At 44.3% G+C, this 20,521-nt stretch overlaps 1 long non-coding RNA gene across 3 annotated transcripts in view; it reads left to right on the plus strand.

Moving 5' to 3' along the window:
• Positions 1-19,897, plus strand: part of LOC309807696 — a 57,133-nt gene extending 37,236 nt beyond the window's left edge. Inside the window, exons 2-3 of one of the 3 annotated variants that reach the window (XR_014294623.1) lie at positions 3,850-3,914; positions 13,654-13,678. This is a non-coding gene — a long non-coding RNA (uncharacterized lncRNA). Of the gene's footprint in view, positions 1-3,849; positions 3,915-9,081; positions 9,950-13,653; positions 13,679-19,236 lie in introns of those variants that run through there. The other 2 variants (XR_014294624.1, XR_014294625.1) reach the window with 2 other exon arrangements.
• The last annotated feature ends 624 nt before the right edge of the window (positions 19,898-20,521 follow it).

Genomic DNA, 20,521 nt, shown 5'->3' on the forward strand with positions numbered 1-20,521 from the left:
GGAAAGAAAGAGCAGGAAAACATGCTTTTAGGAAGGTCTGAAATACAAATCACATGGAGGTAACTGCTTGAGAGAAAACCACCCCTACCTGAGTATTGTCAATAAAGTAGCACAGGGAGGCAAACGAATCAATTGTTCACTAAAAATGTTTTTCTTTAGAAGAATAAAATTCACAAGAAAGCCTCATTGCAAATAAAATATATTTGTTTTCCTAAAGGAAGATATTTGAAAAGTCGTAGTAAATACCTGCTTTGACCTTCTGTGTCCCTAGTGTTCTATCTCCACTAAGTTTTATGAACACTACATAGAGGAGGAGCCTGAGTCTCAAAGACCATAAGTAAGAGATGGATTCCAGAGCCTTTGCAAGGTCCATTATGCCCCATGACTTCCCATTGCTTGTGCTGTTCATCCAGATAGGTGCTTAGGATACCAGAATGAATACATCTCTTTCGAGAGGTTTTTAACAGACATTAGATACTAAACAAGTACAACACCTAACAAATAGAACAGAATGCTTTATTTAAAGCAGAAACAGAATAAATGCTCACCTAGTATCGTTTAAATCCCCTTTAAATTATTTTTTGAATGAACATGTTTATATTTGAGGGTATTTTCTTATTTTTTCCTAGTTCCCTTTACTTGCACCTCCTTTCTTTTTCTCTTTTCCCAACTGAAACGTTTATGGTTTCAAAAGTAATTACTTCTTGAAGAAAGTTTTCGTGTATACTAAGTGCTACCTAATGGAAGCCATAAGCATAGAGTCTGCTAGCATTTAGAGTGGTATAATACATAGCCAGGTTGAATCAAGTGGGAGAGAAGGTTAATCATTCTTTTAAACTGGCAGTGTTGCCGGAGGTGGATTGATATGCTTTTTGAATCTCTTATGTCCTGTAAGTCCCCTTGATCACAATCACTATGTTAATGGTTGAGGTTTTGAATTAGAGGTGTCTCCTGGGCTCAGCTGGGCCAAGTCCCTTCATCTCTCTGGCCATATTAGGTGATAGTTTTCTCATTTCAATACACGATCTATGTTAGAGGGAGTGTTGACTATACCAGACTTTCAACGTGAGCACCCAGAAAGTGGAAGAATCTCTCTATTGGTGATTAATCATAACTCTTTTCATTGTGAATATAGTCCTTCCCTTAGGTAAGGCAGGAACACCATGAAAAATAGAAAGTTCTCGGGTGTCTGTGGAAGCTGGAGTGCTCTCGACCTGTCAGCTCACTGGCAGAGCAGGCTTCGTCCGGACACTAGAGAACAAAATGTGAAATTGGCACCAGCCAGCCTCTCCATTGCACAGGATATCCCTATTTAAATTTGACAACCAGGATATTTTACAATTTGAAATTCTTGTCATCTGGTTTTCTTTAGTTTTTTCTTTGGGTTGAAAAGACTGAGAAGCTTGTTAAAAAATCTGGAATTCTGATGGTGAGGCTTAACCAGATGTATTGAGTCATCAATCAGCAAACATTGACCAACGCTTACCATTCCCCCAGTTACTATACTAAGGACCCAGACACGTCTCAGGTAGTGGCCTTGCTCATTCACTGTATTTACAGTACTTTTTTCTAAATGTAACCAGAGCTCAGGTAAAGACAAGACATTGATTTGAGTCTGAAGTAAACAAAGCTGACTGGTCTGATCCCTTCAGTTTCCAGAATTATTTTGTTTCAGGTAGTAATTTTCCCAGACCAATAGAACAAAGTTCTATCGTCTATTTATTTACTATTTTATCACAATAGTCCTTGCCCCTTTGACCTCTAGTGAGGAAATTTGCATAAGAAACTGAAATATGCTTAGGTTCTATGGGTAAGTGCAGGTAATGATATGAATGAAATTGAAAATGAAAGCCAAAGGTGGAAAAGGCAGTTCTGAATAGTTGAAGTAAGACAGAGGTATTTGAAAAATCAAGTAGAAAAGATACCATAAGGAATGGAGAGCTTCTGGAAGTTTTCTAATAGGTGAGGGGTTGGTACATCTTTTTTTTTTTTTTTTTCCTTAATAACATGTCTGGCAGTTGTATGCCAGAGAAAGTTATAAGGGGGTTGACTATATGCATGAAGTCCAGTGAGAACACTGTTTCTGTAGGCCACTGACGATGTTCTGAGTGTACATTCTATAGTACTAGAAATTAAGTTAGGAAACAAAGGGTAATCTGATGTCATTTTAAATGAAATTTCACAAATGATTAGAGCTAAAAGGTGTCTTTTTTCTCTCAGCCAACACGTTGAGCACGTACTATGGGGCAAACACTGTGCTTATGGGTAAGAGATAAAAGAAAAAGGCCAGAGGAACTCAAAAGAGAGTGTGAGAGATGCATGAACAATGCATTACAATCGAGTAGGGATAGGCTATTAAATAAATAGATCATAAAAATATAAATTTGTAAAACAGAACTTGGAGTCAGTAACCCTTCTAGGGGATATTAAAGAGAATGCCAACAATGAGGGGTCTTGGAATTAGGTTTTGAACGTCAGTAGGAATGTTCCACGTGGAGAGAAGGTCGGGGCATACCAGGCAGAAGGAACATCCTGGACTTGAGAACCAACACAATATATGTAAGTGACTGTAAATGAGATTCTTTTTGACTAGAGCATAGGGTATAAGTTGCCAAATGGTAGAAAATAGAGTATAAAAGTTAGGCTGGAATGAAAGTATAAAGTGTCATAATTCTTATGATGAAAGATAGGTGTTTTCTACAAAATGGGTTACTTATAAATATTTTAAAAATAGAGACCCCGGAGAGAGGAGCACGCCCGAGGAGCAGCCCCCGGACCGGAGCCTCGGGAGCCCGGGGCTGGTGAGTGAGTCCCGACGGGGTAGGTGTTGCGTCTGCAGGCCTGCAGGCGGTTGTGGAGCCTGCGGCCCTTGGAGAGCAGGGCTTGCGAGACCGCGGCTTGGAGAGCGGGGCTTGGCTTTGCCCGCCCCAGGGCCCGCAGTAGAGCCACCGGGAGGGTTTGACTGCTTCCTGGAGGTGGAGGGGCTGGGCTGGAGGACAGGGCTGGCTGCTCCGGATGGGGCTCCCCTGGGACTTGTGAGCTCCGGGTGTCCTGGTGGAGCAGGGTCCACAGGCTCGGCCGGGACGTGCCGCGTCCTCCCCTCCGTCCAACCCCGATCCTCCTCCTCCTCCCGCTCCTGTCGCCGTCTGGGCATCTCGCACGTGTGTCTCAAGGCGCGTCAGCACCTTGGTTGTCTAATGTAAGCGTCCGCCGCCCCCCTGGGTTGTGCCCTGTGGAGTCGCCCAGTGTAATCAGTGCAGGATGAGTCTGCAGGGCTTCTGTCCTGCTGCCTCGGGTGAGGAAGGAAGCGATGGGGCCTGAGGAGGGAGATGACTTGTCCTAGACCCTCACCGGGTGTGCACGTGGGGTCGCTCACAGGACTCCAAACTCCTAGGGCAGGTGTTCTGTCCACTTAAAGTCAGTTTTAATAAAAGATGTTTTTGAGCGTCGCACTTAAGTTTGTAAAGTTTGTACAAATCATTGCAAGACAAGCGCACCTGAGTGTGTCCCTTTATTCTGGGTATCCTGTGGATGTTCTGATCTAAGTTGTTAACAGACTGAGAAGAGGTAAACTATAAGCGTTTTTAAATTTCATATTTAATGACGGAGGTTTATTTTAATAGGATTCAGTGTACACTCGCTATGGAAAAATAAAGTATCCCCTCAGGTACCAGAGCCACGTGGGAGCTACAGACCTGAGGGTGGTTGCTCCCTCCTTATTCTCACAGGCCCTTCTGAAGGTGAAAGGACGGGTCTCCCACAGGTGTCTCTTGTGGAGCGCGGGGCGGGTGCTCGTGCACCCCGAGCCGCTTCAGTCGTAGCTTCACTGCCTGCGTTTTCCTTCTCCAGGTCCGCCTCCACTGTCACAGTCCTGCACGTTGTTCCAAGAGCAGCGGAAAATGAATCAGCCTCTGGTGAGTTTTGCTGTTTATGTGTTTACCTGCTGCTGTTCTTTTGTGATAACACCTTGGGAGGCGAATAGTTCAAAAGTTAAAATGGGAAAGTAGGAGTAGGTAAAAGATGTGGTTAGACAAAGTGTAGAGGAGCAGGTCAGTACCAAGTGTTTCTGGCAAGTTCTACGTGTAGATCCCAGGATCCTCTTAGAGCCACAGTACAAGCCTCGTGTTCTTGACATTTGTGGCAAAACACCATCCCTTGCTTGACTTACATTGTCCTGCCGAAGCACTTTTGTTCTCGAGCGTTAAAAGGTTTCCTTGAGGATCCCGCTGTAGGCCGCGAGCCTTCCTGAGTGACAGCCCCTAACGTGTTGACGTTGGTGCCTTCCTTGTACTTCCTGTAAGCTGAGAGCGTGCTGTCCAGGGAGCACTCAGTGCATATAAGTTGTCTGTTCGGTAGAACACCGTTGTCACATAGGTACATTGTTTCCAGTGCTCAGTCGAGGGATGCAATGAGGATCATCTGGAAGAACAGCCTTGTCACCCTTCCAGTAAATTTCCCTCTTTGTCTCTTACAATCTCAGAGGGTCGCGTTACACACCATGCAGTGAGGTCTCTGGCAAAGATTCTTGTTTCCCAGCTGAATTGTATCGTGCAGCCTGCGGTCTTGGTTCTGCCCCTCCATGGAACCTGATCCGGTTGAGGTGACCTGGCATCCAGCATACAAAGCAGTGGAGATTTGCCAGTCGTCACCTCAGACCACTGTCGCCTTGCCATCTGCAGAGTCTGCTCTGTTGGTTTCTGTGACAGATCTCTCCTTGCTGTCTTCCTGACTGATTCTTTCTTCCGCCCTCTTTGTGTGTTGTCTTTTCCCCCTTGGTTCATGACTCTTCAACCCGTCTGATCTCACCCTCTGGTGCTTTTCACCTCCAACTCTGTCAGTTCTCCCACCTGGACCAGATAGATGCCTCTGTCCAGCCACTTGCCAGCATCTCTATGGAGTTTGATCTCTATGGAGTTTGTCCAAAGGGCACCTCGAATTACTAGATCCAGTAGATCCAGAAATGATTATTTACAGCTCCCCTGCCCCTTGCCTTGTCCTGTTGTCTCTAGTGGCTCATCGTTGCATCATCCAGCCTGTCACCTGCCCAGAAAAATGAGTTCATTGTAAAGTCCTTCTCCATCCTCTGTTACCACGTTGTAGTGTGAGGCTTGTTAATGTCGTATTCTAAATGTTTTTTATTTGTTCTCCTTCATCCCATACTTGCTACCATTAAAACAGCTTATCTTTTCATTCCTGTAGTTACAGAAACTTTTCTTCTGTGCCGCTACCTCTTTCGTCCAGCAGCTCAAGTGTATTCTCCACGCTGAGTATTTCTCCTAAAATATTAATCACAGCATTTTGTCTGCATGTGGGAAGCACTTTAGAGGTTCCCTGGGTGACTGGACAAACGAGGTTGCCGTTCCGCGGAGCCATTAACCATCGAGCCCAGCACTGGGGGGAGGTCGTACCTCGCTGATGATGCGTTTGGATGGATCTGTGGGGTAAAATCCTGATCGGAGAGGCTTAGGAGAGAGGAGTGGGAGAACTGGGTTTGTTCTGGTCCCAACTTTTTCAAGACATTTTGCTGTGACGGGGAAAATAGAAACTGGACAGTAGCTGGGGTAGGAGCTGAGGTCCGGGGAGGATGTTGTGTTGTGTTGTGTTGTGATGGGAGAAATAACAGTGGGAATGATCCAGTAGATGCGTGTGGGGGAGGGGAGAGCTGCTGCCCGTGGTCCTGGAGTGGGGAGGGGATGGCTGAGCAGGGTTGCAGGTGGGGAAGCCCTCCGATGGCTTCTCTGTTCTCAGGGAAGCAGCTCCTCAGCTGAGGGTGAGGGTGAGGTTGGGGGTTTGAGGGGAGAGCAGAGCTCGGGGGCCCAGCTCCATCGTGACCATCAGCACACAGTGCGTCCAGCTGGGAAGACTGCACTTGCCTCCCTGCCTGAAAAGCCATCTCCTTTCTTAAATGTGGGAGTAATTACTCCTTGGGGAGCCTATGTAATTACATGGGTGCTTCTCAGCTCCAAGCGAATTGAGTGCCAGTTCTGGCCACGGACATTTTCTTCTCTGCTGATGGAAGGGTCCCCAGAGGAAGTGTCCTGCTTGCCTGGCTCTTGGCCTCGAGGACCCTTCACACCATCTAGTGTTGTGTCTTTTATCTTTGACATAAGCATCAAATGTCTTCAGTTTCTGCATGTGATCTTAAGACGCAATTCCCTGCTTCCAGGAGCTTCTGTTCTCCTCGGGAAAGGCACTTCACAGACGTAATTACAGGAGAGGACGGGAATCCTGCCCGTCGATACGTAGGGAACTCCAGAGTGCTGACAAAGCAGAGCCTGCTTTTATTTATTTATTTATTCGTTCATGTTAATTTTTTATTTGTTTACTATTTAACTTATTCAGTTTCAGCTGCGTTGGGTCTCTGTTGCTGCGCGCGGGCTTTGTTCTCTAGTTGCGGCGAGCGGGCGCTACTCCGTGGCGGTGCGCGGGCTTCTCATTGCGGTGGCTTCTCTTATTGTGGAGCATGGCTTCTAGGCATGTGGGCTTCAGTAGTTGCGGGTCCCGGGCTCAGTAGTTGTGGTGCGCAGGCTCTAGAGTGCAGGCTCAGTAGTTGTGGCGCATGAGCTTAGTTGCTCCGCAGCACGTGGGATCTTCCCGGACCAGGGTTCCAACCCGTGTGCCCACTATTGGCAGGTGGATTCTTAACCAGTGTGCCACCAGGGAAGTCCGAGAGCCTGGTTTGAAATGCATTGTCAGAGCACGTGGCTCAGTGACTCGGGGAAGGGGGACGGCCCTGAAGTGACCAGGACTTGGGTAGCTGCAGAGGTTGGCGAGGCTCTCAGAGCAGCGTGAGGTGGACTGGATGAGGCTCCTGAGGTGCTGGTAAGGACCTCCTTCCTTAGGATGTGGGCCTCCCGTCAGGAAGAGCGGGACGTGAAGGCAGGCAGACCCTGAGTTTGACTAAAGAGCCTCCCCTCTGTGCTGGTTTTGGTTTCTTCCTGTGGAGAAACTGAAACCTTGTAATTGGAACACTGAGTCATCTGATCAAAAGATGTCATGTGTAGAGACTGTGGACGGCATGAAACGCGGGGTGGGGTGCAGTGGGTGAAGTCAGGGGGACTCTGGGCTCCAGCGCGATGCCCGACAGGAAGGGGCGAGGCCGCGGTGTGTTCCCGCTCATCCTAGGCCCCGGTAAGCAGTATGGACGTTCCCTTGGGGTTTTTCTGAATCGTGAATGAGGTTGAGAGTATTTTCACGTGCTTAGAAGCCGTTTCTTCTTTTTAATTGGTAGACAGTCTTTAGAGCAGTTTTAGGGCTATAGGAGAACCAGAATCGAGCAGACCGCACTTTCCTATACCCGTCCCTCTGGGTTCCCTCCCTTGGTAACATCTCTGGCCTGTGTGGCGCGTCATCTCAGTGATGGCTCGGCACTGACACCTAATTCTCCCCTGGAGTCTGTAGTTTATATCAAGGCTCACTCTCTGTGTCCTACTGTTCAGGTTTGGACAGGTGTGATGACCTGCAGCCACCACTGCAGTGCCACCCAGAACCATTTCACTGCCCGAAACATCCCTGGGGGCCACCTTCCCTACCAGTGCCCTACCAGAACATCCTACCAGTGCCCCCAAGCCCCCGACAGCTGCTGGTCTTGTTACTGTCTGTGTTTTTTTGCCCTTTTGAGAATGTCACGTAGTTGGAGTCCTTCATTCTGTGGTCTTTTCAGACTGGTGTCTTTCTGTTTTTATATGAAGGGCCTGTTCATGTCCACTGCCCGTCTTCCTGCCCCAATACTGTCTTGTTTTGTTTTGTTTTGTTCTGTTTTGTTTTCCTTGTCTTATTGGCTTTCAGAGTCGTCTTAAATGTTTCTAAATTTTTCCAGTTGGGGTCCTGTTAGTAAACATTGTTTTCCAAGGTTTATTGTCATTTTCCTGTATTTTCCAGCATTGCTATATAATTCATTACTTTTTTTTACTTTGAGAGGTTGAATACCATGCATTTCAAAAGCTTCTCAAAATCAGCACATTTGTGTGGATAAGATTCCTAGTTGAAGAGCACCCTCCTTGGTCAGTACTGGGGTGCAGCTTCTTTGCGGGGGGAGGAATGCATCGGTCTCGTGGTTCCCTTTCTGTTGGGTCTCAGTTCCCCTTTCTGGTTGTGGGCACTGCATCAGCCACTCTCCTGGGATAGGCCAGGCAGGTGGGGTCCTCACTTCCTGGCTCCAGAAGTTGTGTGTGTGTGAGAACACCTTTGTTTTTCCCTGAGGAGCAAGAGGACTCTTTTGGTTGGGGAGCGGCATCCTAGGACTGCGGCCCTTGGGCCCCCACTGTTCTGTGTCATTTGGGCCCCAGCCATGTGTGGGAGATCTCTGACACAGGGACGCAGCTGTTAAAGTCCTCTTGGGGTTGTGTCATTTACAATCCTCTGAGGAATACTCCTTTTCTTTAATGAAATTCCAGTGCTTAAGCTTTCTAGCCACTCATGAAAGGAATCTCAGAAAGGAAAGGAGACCGGTCCTCTCTGCCCCCAAGCAGGGGAGTGAGCCGACACTGTTAACCTAACAGTGAGAAAGTGGCTTGTGGGAAATGTGTAACCAGTTCTGAGTTCTGTGATTACAAGGCTGTCTGTGGAATCTTACTGTACCAAGGGGTCTTTTAAGACACATACATCATGGGTTGTTCCCTTGTGTTTTGAAACTAACCTAAAACCCCTAAATATTTGCAGTTCTGATTGCTTTCTTAATTTGTTATCCAGGTTTCCCGAAATCCATTTTCTTAAAGTTTAAAGTGCAAGAAGAGTGCAATTTTCTCATCTTCCTTTTACATAAAAGTGAATGTGGTCAAGCCGCTTAACCCATCACCAGATAGAAAATCATCTGGAACATTCACATTAATGCTCTTTTCAAGCAGGAACAGTGCGTATATTTTTATGCCCATTACCAGTGAAAACTATAATGTTTTCTTATTGTGCTGTTTTTTTCGCATCAGGCAAAATGACAAGCAATTAGAAAAGCCCCACAAATCACACATTTTGTGAAATTACAAATGCAAAACCGGAAAGTAGAATAAGGTGCGCGTGATTCTACTTAGGCATTAAAATTAGAGTAGTTCATGGTCTGATCCCTCACTCTCTTGCATTTGGTAGTAACTTTCAGTGTGTGAACGAGTGGGCCCCCAGTCTTCATCCGGGCAGCCACAGATGTGACCAGTGACACCTGAATGGAATATGCTCAGAGCTTCTGGAAGACTTGCTGTCGATTTCTGAGCCAGGCTTCTCGAGGCTGAGCCGAGGCAGTTCTGCACAGACGCTTGTCTGCCTTGGGCGGCAACCAACTCTTTCCCCCGGCCCCCCTCATCCCCCCACCTCGTGTGTCCTGTCAGCAGCTGGGCACCCTCAGCCTTCCCAGGCCAGCAAAGCCTGGGTCCCGGACATCTCTGCATCTGGAGCTGGGGGTCAGGTGACCTGGCATCTCAGGGGACCTTGCTAACAGAACCCATCCTGCCTCTTCGATTGTTCCACATAAAGAACTTTGATTTGCAGTCAATGTCAGGAGTTTGTTGCCATCTGAAACGGCCTCTGAGCTTGGCATGGTCTTTTCCTTAACCTCCTCCACACCATTCCTTAGTTACACTGTGGCACGTGGGGTCTCAGTGTCCTGACCAGGGATTGAACCCAGGTACCCTGCATTGTAAGGCAGATTCTTTAACCCTGGACCACCAGGGAAGTCCCTACCCTTATGTTTTAACAGTTTTGGAGGTCTTCACAGAGATCTTGGATGGATTCACCTAACATCACCAGGTAAACTTCGTTTCAAAAGTAGTGCACCTCATTCCTCAAAACTTTTAAAGTAGAACTATTATAAGATCCAGAAATTCCACTTCTGTGTATTTTTTGGGAAGAAAACAAAAACACTAGTTCAGAAAGACACATGCACCCCTATGTTCATTGAGCATTATTTATAATAGCCAGTGTATAGCAGCAACCTAAGTGTCCATCCATAGATGAATGGATAAAGAAGATGTGTCATATATACATATATATTTATATGTCTACGTATATATATATATATACACATATATATATGTATATGTATATATATGTATAACTGTACACACACACACAATGGACTATTAGCCAGAAAAAAAGAAAAGAAGAAGAAGAATGAGGGGCTTCCCTGTGGATGCAGTGGTTAAGAATCCGCCTGCCAGTGCAGGGAAAATAGGTTCAAGCCCTGGTCCGGGAAGATCCCACATGCCACGGAGCAGCTAAGCCCGTGTGCCACAACTATTGAGCCACGCTCTAGAGCCTGTGAGCCACAACTACTGAACCCATGTACCACAGCTACTGAAGCCCACTCACCTAGAGCCCATGCTCTGCAACAAGCTAAGCCACCGCAATTAGAAGCCCATGCACCGCAAGGAAGAGAAATCCCCGCTCGCCGCAACTAGAAAAGAGGCTGCATGCAGCAACAAAAACCCAATGCAGCCAAAAGTAAAATAAATAAATATTTAAAAATTAAAAAAAAATGAAATCTTGCCATTTTGTGGCAACGTGGATGGAGCTAGAGTGTATTATGCTAAGTGCAATATGTCAGACAGAGAAAGACAAATACCGTATGATCTCATTTGTATGTGGACTCTAAAAAACAAAACAAATGAACTAATGTCACTAAACAGAAACAGACTCATAGATACAGAGAACAAACAGGTGGTTGCCAGAAGAGGGTAGGTGGTTGAGTGAAATAGGTGAGGGAGATTAAGAGGAACAGATAAGCAGTTAGAAAATAAATGAGTCATGGGAATGAACTATACAGCATGGGCAATACAGTCAATAGCATTATAACTTTGTACGGTGACGGATGGTAACTAGACCATAACTAGAGTTAATCTTGGTGATCATTTTCTAATGTACAGAAATATTGATATTATGCACCTGGAACTAACATAGTGTTGTAGGTCAGTTACACTTGAATTAAACTTTTTTAATTCAAACGAAAACAATAGTGTGCCTCGTTAACTAGAGATGCTTAGTCATACAGCAGTTCTCTAGAACGTATTCATCCTGTGTAACTGTAACTTTATACCCGTTGAACAACTCCCCATTCTCTCCTCCCCCACCCCTGACAATTTTTGGGTGACTCTTTTAGATACCTCACCTCATGTAAGTGGAAACACACAGTTTTGTCCTTCTGTGACTGACTTATTTCACCTATCATAATGTGTTCTGTTTATATCCCCGTTGTCACAACTGGTAGGATTTCCTTCTAATAGGAAAGTCTGAATAATATCCTATGTATATACCCCATTTTCTTTATCCATTTCTCTGTGGATGAAAATTTGCATTTTTTTCCTACCTTGGCTCTGGTGAATAATGCTGTAATGACTATAGAGGTGCATGTATCTCTTCTAGATATTGATTTCCTTTTCTTTGAATATACAGGCTATATTATATTGTATTATATTCTATTACATTATATTCTATTACAGTTATTGTGCCTCCCGGATCTTGTGTTTTTCACAAATTGAAGGTTTGCGGCAACTCTTTGTTGAGCAAGTCTGTTGGCACTGTATTTCCAACAGTAGTTGCTCACTTCTTGTCTTTGGGTCATATTTTAGTAATTCTCACACTATTTCAAACCCTCCATCAGCAAAAAGGTTACTACTCGCCGAAGGCTCAGATGATGGTTAGCATTTTTTAGCAGTAAAGTATTTTTAATTTTCTTTTTGTTTCGGCTGTGCTGCACACCACATCACGTGGGATCTCAGTTCCCCGACCAGGGATCAAACCTGCGCCCCCTGTAGGAAGGCGGATTCTTAACCACTGGACCACCAGGGAAGTCCCTAAAGTATTTTGTTTTAACATCTTTATTGGAGTATAATTGCTTTACAGCGTTGTGTTACTTTCTGCTGTATAACAAAGTGAATCAGTTGTATGTATACCTGTATCCCCATATCCCCTCCATCTTGCGTCTCCCTCCCACCCTCCCTTTCCCACCCCTCTAGGTGGACACAGAGCACTGAGCTGATCTCCCTGTGCTATGCGGCTGCTTCCCACTAGCTATCGGTTTTACATTTGGTAGTGTACATGTGTCCATGCCACTGTCTCGCTTCGTCCCAGCTTACCCTTCCCCCTCCCCGTGTCCTCAAGTGAATTCTCTATGTCTGCGTCTTTATTCCTGTCCTGCCACTAGGTTCATCAGAACCACTTTTTTTTTCCTTTGGTTTCCATCTCGCTTCGTCCCAGCTTACCCTTCCCCCTCCCCGTGTCCTCAAGTGCATTCTCTACGTCTGCATCTCTATTCCTGTCCTGCCACTAGGTTCATCAGAACCACTTTTTTTCCTTTGGATTCCATAAATATGTGTTAGCATACGGTATTTGTTTATCTTTTTCTGAGTTACTTCAGTCTGTTTCACAGACTCTAGGTCCATCCACCTCACTACAAATCGTTCAATTTCGTTTGTTTTTATGGCTCAGTCAAATTCCATGGTATATATGTGCCCCATCTTCTTTATCCATTCATCTGTCAGTGGACGCTTAAGTTGCTTCCATGTCCTGGCTATTGTAAATAGTGCTGCAGCGAACATTGTGGTACGTGTCTCTTTTTGAATTATGGACTTCTCAGCGTATATGCCCAGGAGTGGCATTGCTGGATCGTATGGTAGTTCTATTGTTAGTTGGGTTTTTTTTGTATAAATTTATGTATTTTTATCTATTCATTATTTTTGGCTGTGTTGGGTCTTTGTTGCTGTACGCGGGCTTTCTCTAATTGCAGCGAGCAGGTGCTTCAGTGTTGTGGTGCGCGGGCTTCTCATTGCGGTGGCTTCTCTTGTTGTGGAGCGCGGGCTCTAGGCATGCGGGCTTCAGTAGTTGTGGCATGCGGGCTCAGTGGGTGTGTCTCGCGGGCTCTAGAGTGCAGACTCAGTAGTTGTGGCACACGGGCTTAGTTGCCCTGCGGCATGTGGGATCTTCCCGGACCAGGGCTCGAACCCATGTCCCATGCATTGGGAGGAGGATTGTTAAACACTGCACCACCAGGGAAGCCCTATTTTCAGTTTTTTAAGGAACCTCCATACTGTTCTCCGTAGTGGCTGTATCAATGTACATTCCCACCAACAGTGCAGGGGGAGGGTTCCCTTTTCTCCACACCCTCTCCAGCATTTATTGTTTGTAGATTTTTTGGTGATGGCCATGCTGAGTGGTGTGAGCTGATACCTCACCGTAGTTGTGATTTGCCTTTCTCTAATGGTTAGTGTCGTTGAGCATCCTTTCATGTGTTTGTTGGCAATCTTATATCTTCTTTGGAGAAATGTCCATTTAGGTCTTGTGTCCACTTTTGGATTGAGTTGTTTGTTTTTTTGATATTGAGCTGCGTGAGCCGCTTGTATGTTTTGGAGATTAATCCTTTGTCAGTTGCTTCATTTACAACTATTTTCTCCCACTCTGAGAGTTGTTTTTTTGTCTTGTTTATGGTTTCCTTTGCTGTGCAAAAGCTTTTAAGTTTCATTAGGTTCCACGTGTTTATTTTTGTCTTTATTTCCATTCCTCTAGGAGGTGGGTCCAAAAGGATCTTGCTGTGATTTATGTCATAGAGTGTTCTGCCTGTGTTTTCCTCTATGAGTTAGACAGTGTCTGGCCTTACCTTTAGGTCTTCAATCCATTTTGAGTTTATTTTTGTGTTATGGTGTTAGGTAGTGTTCTCATTTCATTCTTTTACAGGTAGCTGTCCAGTTTTCCCAGCGCCACTTATTGAAGAGGCTGTCTTTTCTCCATTGTATATTCTTGCCTCCTTCATCAAAGCTAAGGTGACCATATGTGCGTGGGCTTATCTCTGGGCTTTCTATCCTGTTCCATTTATCTATATTTCTCTTCCCCAGAGTATATTTCAATAAAGGTATGTACATTGTTTGTTTAGACACAAGGCTGTCGCACACTTAACAGACTACAGTATAGTGTAAACAGAAGCTTTTCATGCACGGGTACACCAGAAATTTCATGTGACTCGCTTTATGGCGGTATTGGCTTCATTGCAGTGTTCTGGAACTGAAGCTGCAGTGTCTCTGAGCTGGGCCTGTACACCCAGAAGTGGGATTGCTGGATCATATGGAAATTTTATTTAAAAGATTTTGAGAAAACTCCATACTGTTTTCCACAGTGCCTGCACAATGTTACATTCCTGCGTACAATATGCAAGGGTTACGATTTCTCTACCACCTTGACAACTCTCATCTTTAAAAAAAAAATAAAAAATTGTAGGCATTCTAACAGATGTGAGGTAGTATCTCATGATGATTTTGATTTGCATTTCCCAGATGATTAGTGACGTTGAGCACCTTTTCATGTACCTGGTGCTGTGTTATGTCTTTCTAACACACATACACACACAGGGATAGAAGGAACCTTTTGGAAGTGATGAGTATATTACCGTGATGGTGGTGATGGTATCACAGGTGTGTGCATATGTCCAAACTCATCAAGTTATATACATTAAACATGGGCTAGATTTTGTATATCAGTTCTACGTAAATAAAGCTGTAAAAGCCCAGCAACAAGTGGTGTATTTCATGAGCCAGTGAAGCCCAGGTACATGTTGTCTCCTCTCCCAGGGGTGAACCCAAGCAGCCTTTGAACTTGGCTCACTTTCTGTTTCTTTAGTTTCCCCTTCTATTACTTTTGTGTTTCTCCTTTGTTTTCAGATTCCAGCGAAGTGGTTCCCCATTGGTGGCAGCAGTGGTTCTGAGTTTGGCTCTGTCGTTTGAAGACTTGATGGTCTCTAAAGGGATGAAGTTTCTACAGAACTGATCTCAGTTACGTGAGAGGTAACAGAGGATCTAGTTTGTTAGTCTTTTCTTAGTCTTTTCTGTTTGTCTATTTGTCTACTTTGACAAGCTCAAATCAATGAAGAATCTCTTGCCCAATGGGATGAGAACGGCTCTTTAATATCTAGACTGGTGAGTGTTTATTCCTGACCCAAGTCTAAGACTTAAAACTGCAGGTAAAAGTTCCATTTCTCTGTATGTCTGTGTGTCTGTAATTCAAAAAGGTCTTTACCTCTGACAGTGCGAGTATGTAATGTTTTCCTACTTCTGGATCTATTAAAGTAGATTGTAGAGTCTGTTAAATTAAAGGGTTTCTGTCCTGATTGGCTTACAAAGATACAAATGTGCTTATAAAAATTATATATCCCTAAAATTCTCAGAGAGAAAGGAATTAGAACTTCTAATACTTTAAATGTGCTAGAAAAATATTCTTATTGAAATCAAGTCAGGGAATTCCCCAGCGGTCCAGTGGTTAGGACTCGGTGCTTTCACTGCCAGGGTCCAGGTTCAGTCCCTGGTCAGGAACCTAAGATCCAGCAAGCCCCTCAGTGCAGCCAAAAAAAAAAAAAAAATCAACTCAGAAATTTAAAGACTTCAAGTTTACATAATTTAGGTAAATCTTTGACACATGAAGCTAGTTTAATATTTTTGGTTTAATAAAAAGTTATTCGTATCTTATTTATCAGTATTAGGCATACATTTAAAACAATTCTACTTGGGTGTGTTCTTCCTAAATTTATATAGGTGTGCCCATCAACTAAGCTCATATTACTTCTACTTAATGTTTAAGGTTATGAAAACTGTAAGTTTGTGTTTAACCACATTTAGTTTTTATTCTGACAGACTTTCTTTCAACAGTAACTATGTTTTCTACTGTGTTAGCTTGTCGATAAATTCCCAGATCTTCAGTTTACGTAAACCCTTGAACTGATACTAAATTGTGTTACTTACTGGATAATCATTGGATACCGAGGTCATTTGTAAGCAAGACAGAAACCTGAGGCATTGATTACTAAGCATAATCTCAAGTTATATGCTCTTGCTGCATATGTTTACTTGTTACCTAGAGGCTCTGTCTGTGGGTGAGTTAATGAATGTGTTTGTCTCTGCCACTTGAATAAGTTGTGTAAGGGATGTTTGTGGCTGTGTAAAGTTGTGTTATGTGTGTTCATGAGCTCTGCTAGCCTGAAATGCTGATGTGTGATGGGCAGTTGTCTATCATTCACTCCTAGTTTTCTTTGTGAAATGGAAGTAACTTTGGTTCAAAGTTAGTATTAATATACTATGAATGAGACTTGACCCATAGTGATGTTATCGGCTGGAACAGAACTCAGGTTCAGCTGCTCATCGCTCAGAAGTCAGTGTTCCAGAGACAAGGGTTGGTGGAAGAAGAAAGATGCTTTATTCAGGAAGCTGGCAACCTGGGAAGATGGTGGGCTAGTGTCCCCAATACCATCTCCCAGTTGCCAGTGAGAGGGAAAAGGGGTTGATAGGGAAAAGACGGGAAGTCTCTGGGCTGTGCCGGTGGGGGCTACATGCGGAGTAGCACAGTCAGCTCTGACCATCCTCTTGAAATTGGTCATGCAGCGGTGTGGTCAGTGTCATGTTGATTGTTTCAGGCACAGTTAATCTTCAATTCCAGTGTTGGTTTGTTCCCATTTCCTTGAGGCCAGTTCCTGGAATTGTGTAAGCCATCGGTTCAGGTCTGCTCAAGATGGAGCAGCTTGTGTCATAGCTCCAGTCTGGTCATCATACAGTTAGCTTTCTCCTCTTGTAGTGGTTTTAGTATCTGCAAAACAAGTTAGGAGTGTGTGTCTGACACTGTTACTTATGTCCTTCGGGAGGAACTAAAGATTCTGTGACTGCTGTTGTCCTAATCAGTCCCAACTGCTTGAACCTGTTCTTTGGTGACTCAGGGGAGGCCTGAGAGACTGCAGCTATTTTACAAACAAGAGGCAGGGGACATGGAAGGGCCCTGCATGGTCCTGCTTGGTTCCAGCAACCGAGAGGTACAACTTTGTATGCAAGATAATGCGATGTAGTTTTGTTTATTAACAGGAACAAAAATAGTTTGGTCCTAAAGTAAAATGACTGATTGTTCCAGCACCAGAAAGAGGATAGTGAAGGACACAACCTGAATGAGTATAGAAAGTTGTAGGAGACGGGTCGAAAGGGAATTTTATTTGTCTGAGCCGAAGGCAGCTCAGTTTTGATGTTTATTCCAGAGATTTTCAAAAAAGAGCTTATGGTTCTCTTAGTAGCAAATATTATATTGATGCAAAGCTGGAGTTTGGTTTTCTCTCTGTACAAATGATAAATTTTTTTCATGGAGTATTGGTCTCTTTAATAAGTGGTTGGAAAAGTTGTTCTCTAAATCTGCCTAAACAGCAGAGATTCTGTATCTCACTGGAAGAGGTTTCTGCACCTAGTTCTGAATTCATCCGGCCTTATTATTTTTTTGAAAATGAATGCACAGGGACTTCCCTGGTGGCTCCTTGGTGAAGAATCCGCCCGCCAGTGCAGGGCACACTGGTTCAAGCCCTGGTCCGGGAAGATCCCACGTGCTTTTAGAAACTAGAGCACGGAAAGACTAAGGTCACGTGAAATTTGAAACGCTAAATATTGTCATAGTGTTAAGCAGTTTGAAGATTGTTGGAAGAAATTATTTGTCATTCATTCAAGCAATAAACATTTGATGAATACTTGCAAAACATAAAAAACCTCTAGAGCCCGTGAGCCACAACTACTGGAATCGACGTGCCTAGATCCCATGCTCCGGAACAAGAGAAGCCACCGCATGGAGACGCCGACGCACCCCAATGAAGAGTCGCCCCCGCTCCACTGCAACTAGAGAAAGCCCACGTGCAACAAGGAAGACCCAACGCAGACAAAAATAAATAAATATATAAATAAATGTATTGGGGGAAAAAAAGAAAGAAAATAAATGCACAACAAAAATTTCTGCATTTCTGAGAAAGTTAAGCTTCCTTAAAACTGTGTTCCTTTTGGTCTGGTTTTTTTTTTTTTTAAAGTCTACTGTCAGGAACTCCCTGGCACTTCAGCGGTTAGGATTCTGCGCTTCCACTGCTAGAGGCCTGTTTTCGATCCCTGATCAGGGAACTAAGATCCTGCAAGCTGCGTGGAGAGGCCGAAAAAACAGCCAAGACAAAATAATCATCTCTTGGCTGTTAAACAAAGTCAAGGACTTTTAGTTCCTCCTCAAGGGCTATTGGGTAATATTCTGAGCCACGTCCTTGGAGCTGTTTGGCAGAGACTGAAACCCCCAGCAGGTGGAAGAAGTTAACTGCATGTTGCCCACAAGCACGTAGACCCCAGACCAGTTGGAACCAGAAGGCTGATGATGTTGAGTCCCCGTTACCTCACCACTGACCAATCAGAAGAATGACCGTGAGCTGATCACGCACCCTGTAACCCTCTCTTCAACATGTAGCCCCTTTCTCTTTTCCCTGTATAGTCCTCAAGCAAAACTTCAGGAGGGGAGAGTTGGTTCTTCGGGACATGAGTCCACCTCTCTTCTGGACTGCCGGCTTCCTCAATAAAGCTATCTTTCCTTTTACCCAAGAGTTGTCTCTCAGTATTGGAGTCCTGAATGATGCAAGACCTGCCTCATCTTCTGTAGTTTTCTCTACATGAAAAATAATTGAGGACTGTTTTTCAGAGTTAAGAAATGTGGTTGGATAATCACAACGCCATTAAGCAACACCTCGTTGGACAGCAAAGAGGCGAAGCCGACTGGTAATGACCACACACATCCTGACTGTGAGAAGACTTTCATCTTTATTGTAGTTCCCCAAAAGCTGCATCGCACGGTACTCTTGAACAATCTAAAATAACATACAAACATGCTGAGGCAAGTTAAAAAATTAGGACTGAATTCCCACAATTCAATAATGAGAACTAAAAAAATACAAAATTTATGCTTACAAGAATTGGGAGGAAATACCCACTATGCTATAAGTAGAATGGAAATATGATGTAATAGATAAAATCAACAATCTCTCTTGAAAATGTGAGTAAAACTGTATATATGTGTAAATATACAACAGCTACAGTTCTCATCACAAAAGTTTGTAGTAATAAGATGTTTCAAAATGAAGACTATTTCAAAACTATTTAAAATAAATATATAAATATAAAATATAAAAATACAATAATTTTATAGGTGACATTTTCAAAATAAGCCAGTGAAACTTAAGTCATGAGTCATGACCCTGTGGCTGTAATTATATATATATATATATTTTTTTTCCTAATTATATATTTTAATGTTATTCCCTCCTATTCTGAGCCGCTACACTCCACCTTCAAATGCTTCTAGACTGGGGCAAACAAGTGTATAAAAAATGGGACCTCCAATGTTCGTCTCAGGGGAGATGGAAATGAAATGATCTGAAAATTGAGGTGGTGCCTTCCAAAAGGGTGGAATCTGAATAAACCCTGTTTTCTTATTGTCCTGCCACAGACTCCTAGAAGCACACCCCGCTCCTAGGAGTATAACACGAAAACTGGCCTCCGCTCATTCTAGAAGATGCTGGCTTCTTCTCGATGATCTGCACAAGAGGCTTCTCCCTTCCTTCTTCACGGCTGTCGTCAGTGTCTGGATTGACCTCTTGTTGAACATCCTCATCTCTCCTGGGCTCTGTGATCTGGAAGTAAGAGAAGGAGCAAGGATGTCAGATTTCAAAGTGGCAACTGTCCAGATATAAAGGTTTTCACATTCTTAGTCAATTCTAACCAGAATTGAGACTCATTTATGATTGGAGTTTTATCTCAAATTCTCCATTCTGAACCCCAGACCTGAACCATTCATTGTTTTCAAGTGCGATTCTTGGACTTTGGTGACCCTGACTCCAAAAACTACTGAATGCACCCAAGGTCAGGCCCAGTAATCTGCTTTATAGCCCAGACTCCAGGTGATTCTGCTCAGGGAGCTGGCATTTGGAGAAGGCTGCTTTAGTCTTAACTCACCTTGGTCCTTTGGCACCACTTAAATTCTGAACTTGGAAGCACACTACAGACATCACTGACAAGTCAACATCGTGGACCAGGAGACCTGAGGCCGGATCCCTAACCCTAACCCTGCATCCTAATGTCTATGTTATTATTAAGTTTTCATTTATTTACTTATTTTCTTTCTTTTATTTTTGGCTGTATTGGGTCTCTGTTGCTGTGTGTGGGCTTTCTCTAGTTGTGGTGAGCGAGGACTACTCTCCGTTGCTTCTCCTGACGGCTTCTCTTGTTGCGGAGCACGGGCTCTAGGCACACAGGCTGAGTAGTTGCGGCTTGCGGGCTCTAGAACGCAGGCTCAGTAGTTGTGGCTTGCGGGCTCTAGAGTGCAGGCGCAGTAGTTGTGGCGCACGGGCTTAGTTGCTCCGCGGCATGTGGGGTCTTCCCGGACCAGCGCTCAAACCTGTGTGCCCTGCATTGGCAGGCGGTTTCTTAACCACTGTGCCAACAGGGAAGTCCCTGGGTCCTAATGTTTAAATAATACTCAGCCCTAAACTTGGTTAGTGTTATGTGCTGAATGTTTGTGTCCCCCAAAATTCTTATGTTGAAATCTTAAAATCTTAACCCCTAAGGTGCTGGTATTAGGAGGTGGGGTCTTTGGGAGGTTATTAGGTCATGGGGTAGAGCCCTCATGAATGAGATTATTGCCCTTGTAAAAGAGACCGTGCTGTGTTGTTTCTAAGCAACGCGGTCTGTAGTAGGGCAGGTTGAATGGACGAAGGCAGCTAGTTTGCAAGATT

This window comes from Mesoplodon mirus, assembly GCF_964341445.2.
Source record: "Mesoplodon mirus genome assembly, chromosome: 7".
NCBI lineage: Eukaryota > Metazoa > Chordata > Mammalia > Artiodactyla > Ziphiidae > Mesoplodon > Mesoplodon mirus.